This window comes from Triticum aestivum, chromosome 5D (genome assembly GCF_018294505.1).
Source record: "Triticum aestivum cultivar Chinese Spring chromosome 5D, IWGSC CS RefSeq v2.1, whole genome shotgun sequence".
Lineage (NCBI taxonomy): Eukaryota > Viridiplantae > Streptophyta > Magnoliopsida > Poales > Poaceae > Triticum > Triticum aestivum.
In genome coordinates, this window is record NC_057808.1 from 147,772,702 (window position 1) to 147,777,456 (window position 4,755).

The window sequence follows — 4,755 nt, forward strand, 5'->3', positions numbered from 1 at the left end:
TAGAGCGAGTTCAACTCTAGTTTAAAATTATTTGAACTAGGCTATAGAGCTAGTTCAACTCTAGTGTAATATTATTTGAACTACCTTATAGAGCATGTTCAACTCAAGTGTCAAATTATTTGTACAAGCTTATAGAGCTAGTTCAACTCTCGTGTAAAACTATTTGTACTAGGCTATTGAGCTAGTTCAACTCTAGTGTAAAATTATTTGTACTATGCTATAGAGCTAGTTCAACTCTAGTGTCAAAATATTTTTTCGAGGTTATAGAGCTAGTTCAACTCTAGTGTAAAATTATTTGAACTAGCTTATAGAGCTAGTTCAACTCTAGTGTAAAATTATTTGTACTAGGCTATAGAGCTAGTTCAGCTCTAGTGTAAAAATATTTGAACTAGCTTATAGAGCTTGTTCATCTCTAGTGTAAAACAATTTGTACTAGGCTATGGAGCTAGTTCAACTCTAGTGTAAAATTATTTGAACTTGCTTATGGAGATAGTTCAACTCTACTGTAAACAATTTGTACTAGGCTATAGAGCTAGTTCAACTCTAGTGTAAAATTATTTCTACAAACTTATAGACCTTGTTCAACTCTAGTGTAAAATTATTTGCACTAGCCTATAGAGCGAGTTCAACTCTAGTGTAAAATTATTTGTACAAGCTTATAGAGCTAGTTCAACTTTATTGTAAAATTATTCGTACAAGCTTATAGAGCTATTTCAGGTCTAGTGTAAAATTATTTCTACTAGGTTATTGAGCTAGTTCATCTCTGGTGTAAAATTATTTTTACTGGGCTATAGAGCTAGTTCAACTCTAGTGTAAAATTATTTCTACTAGGTTATTGAGCTAGTTCAATTCTAGTGTAAAATTATTTGTACTAGGCTATAGAGCTAGTTCAACTCTAGTGTAAAATTATTTAAAGTAGTTTATAGAGCTAGTTCAACTCTAGTGTAAAATTATTTGAACTAGCTTATAGAGCTAGTTCAACTCTAGTGTAAAATTATTTGTACTAGGCTATAGAGCTAGTTCAGCTCTAGTGTAAAAATATTTGAACTAGCTTATAGAGCTTGTTCATCTCTAGTGTAAAAAAATTTGTACTAGGCTATGGAGCTAGTTCAACTCTAGTGTAAAATTATTTGAACTAGATTATGGAGATAGTTCAACTCTAGTGTAAAACAATTTGTACTAGGCTATAGAGCTAGTTCAACTGTAGTGTAAAATTATTTCTACAAACTTATAGACCTTGTTCAACTCTAGTGTAAAATTATTTGCACTAGCCTATAGAGGGAGTTCAACTCTAGTGTAAAATTATTTGTACAAGCTTATAGAGCTAGTTCAACTCTAGTGTAAAATTATTTGTACAAGCTTATATAGCTATTTCAGGTCTGGTGTAAAATTATTTCTACTAGGTTATTGAGCTAGTTCAACTCTAGTGTAAAATTATTTGTACTGGGCTATAGAGCTAGTTCAACTCTAGTGTAAAATTATTTCTACTAGGTTATTGAGCTAGTTCAACTCTAGTGTATAATTATTTAAAGTAGTTTATAGAGCTAGTTCAACTTTAGTGTAAAATTATTTGTACTAGACAATAGAGCTAGTTCAACTGTAGTGTAAAATTATTTGTAGAAATATTTGAATTAGCTTATAGAGCTAGCTCAACTATAGTGTAAAACTTTTTGCAGTAGACTATACAGCTAGTTCAACTCTACTTTAAAATGATATGTACAAGCTTATAGAGCTAGTTCAACTCTAGTGTAAAAATATTTGAACTAGCTTATAGAGCGACTTCAACTCTAGTGTAAAATGATTTGTATAAGCTCATAGAGCTAGTTCAACTCTAGTGTAAAATTATTTGTACTAGGCTATAGAGCTAGTTCAACTCTGGTGTTAAGATATTTTTACTAGGTTATAGAGCTAGTTCAACTCTAGTGTAAAATTATTTGTACTAGGCTATAGAGCTAGTTCAACTCTCGTGTAAAATTATTTGAACTAACTTATAGAGCTAGTTCAACTCTAGTGTTAAACAATTTGGACTAGGCTATAGAGCTTGTTCAACTCTAGTGTAAAATCATTTCTACAAGCTTATAGACCTAGTTCAACTCTAGAGTAAAATTATTTGAACTAGCTTATAGAGCGAGTTCAACTCTAGTGTAATATTATTTGTACAAGCTTATAGAGCTAGTTCAACTCTAGTGTAAAATTATTTCTACTAGGCTATTGAGCTAGTTTAACTCTAGTGTAAAATTATTTGTACTAGACTATAGATCTAGTTTAACTCTAGTGTAAAAATATTTGTACTAGGCTATAGAGCTAGTTCAACTCTAGTGTAAAAATATTTGTACTACGCTATAGAGCTAGTTCAACTCTAGTGTAAAATTATTGGAAGTTGCTTATATGGCTAGGTCAACTCTAGTGTAAAATTATTTGTACTAGACTGTAGAGCTAGTTCAACTCTAGGGTAAAATTATTTGAACTAGCTTACAGAGCTAGTTCAACTCTAGTGTAAAATTATTTGTACAAGCTTACAGAGCTAGTTCAACTCTAGTGTAAAACAATTCGTACTAGGCTATAGAGCGAGTTCAACTCTAGTTTAAAATTATTTGTACTAGGCTATAGAGCTAGTTCAACTCTAGTGTAATATTATTTGAACTACCTTATAGAGCAAGTTCAATTCAAGTGTCAAATTATTTGTACAGGCTTATAGAGCTAGTTCAACTCTTGTGTAAAATTATTTGTACTAGGCTACGGAGCTAGTTGAACTCTAGTGTAAAATTATTTGTACTATGCTATAGAGCTAGTTCATCTCTAGTGTAAAAATATTTTTACGAGGTTATAGAGCTAGTTCAACTCTAGTGTAAAATTATTTGTAGTAGCTTATAGAGCTAGTTCAACTCTAATGTAAAAATATTTGTACTAGGCTATAGAGCTAGTTCAACTCTAGTGTAAAAATATTTGAACTAGCTTATAGAGCTTGTTCATCTCTAGTGTAAAACAATTTGTACTAGGCTATGGAGCTAGTTCAACTCTAGTGTAAAATTATTTGAACTAGCTTATAGAGATAGTTCAACTCTAGTGTAAAACAATTTGTACTAGGCTATAGACCTAGTTCAACTCTAGTGTAAAATTATTTCTACAAACTTATAGACCTTGTTCAACTCTATTGTAAAATTATTTGAATTATCTTATAGAGCGAGTTCAACTCTAGTGCAAAATTATTTGTACAAGCTTATAGAGCTAGTTCAACTCTAGTGTAAAATTATTTGTACTAGGCTATAGAGCTAGTTCAACTCTGGTGTTAAAATATTTTTACTAGGTTATAGAGCTAGTTCAACTCTAGTGTAAAATTATTTGTACTAGGCTATAGAGCTAGTTCAACTCTCGTGTAAAAATATTTGAACATGCTTATAAAGCTTGTTCAACTCCAGTGCAAAAAAATTGTACTAGGCTATAGAGCTTGTTCAACTCTAGTGTAAAATTATTTGAACTATCTTATAGAGCTAGTTCAACTCTAGTGTTAAACAATTTGGACTAGGCTATAGAGCTTGTTCAACTCTAGTGTAAAATCATTTCTACAAGCTTATAGACCTAGTTCAACTCTAGAGTAAAATTATTTGAACTAGCTTATAGAGCGAGTTCAACTCTAGTGTAATATTTTTTGTACAAGCTTATAGAGCTAGTTCAACTCTAGTGTAAAATTATTTCTACTAGGCTATTGAGCTAGTTTAACTCTAGTGTAAAATTATTTGTACTAGACTATAGATCTAGTTTAACTCTAGTGTAAAAATATTTGTACTAGGCTATAGAGCTAGTTCAACTCTAGTGTAAAAATATTTGTACTACGCTATAGAGCTAGTTCAACTCTAGTGTAAAATTATTGGAAGTTGCTTATATGGCTAGGTCAACTCTAGAGTAAAATTATTTGTACTAGACTGTAGAGCTAGTTCAACTCTAGAGTAAAATTATTTGAACTAGCTTACAGAGCTAGTTCAACTCTAGTGTAAAATTATTTGTACAAGCTTACAGAGCTAGTTCAACTCTAGTGTAAAACAATTTGTACTAGGCTATAGAGCGAGTTCAACTCTAGTTTAAAATTATTTGTACTAGGCTATAGAGCTAGTTCAACTCTAGTGTAACATTATTTGAACTACCTTATAGAGCAAGTTCAATTCAAGTGTCAAATTATTTGTACAGGCTTATAGAGCTAGTTCAACTCTTGTGTAAAATTATTTGTACTAGGCTACTGAGCTAGTTGAACTCTAGTGTAAAATTATTTGTACTATGCTATAGAGCTAGTTCATCTCTAGTGTAAAAATATTTTTACGAGGTTATAGAGCTAGTTCAACTCTAGTGTAAAATTATTTGTAGTAGCTTATAGAGCTAGTTCAACTCTAATGTAAAAATATTTGTACTAGGCTATAGAGCTAGTTCAACTCTAGTGTAAAAATATTTGAACTAGCTTATAGAGCTTGTTCATCTCTAGTGTAAAACAATTTGTACTAGGCTATGGAGCTAGTTCAACTCTAGTGTAAAATTATTTGAACTAGCTTATAGAGATAGTTCAACTCTAGTGTAAAACAATTTGTACTAGGCTATAGACCTAGTTCAACTCTAGTGTAAAATTATTTCTACAAACTTATAGACCTTGTTCAACTCTATTGTAAAATTATTTGAATTATCTTATAGAGCGAGTTCAACTCTAGTGCAAAATTATTTGTACAAGCTTATAGAGCTAGTTCAACTCTAGTGTAAAATTATTTGTAC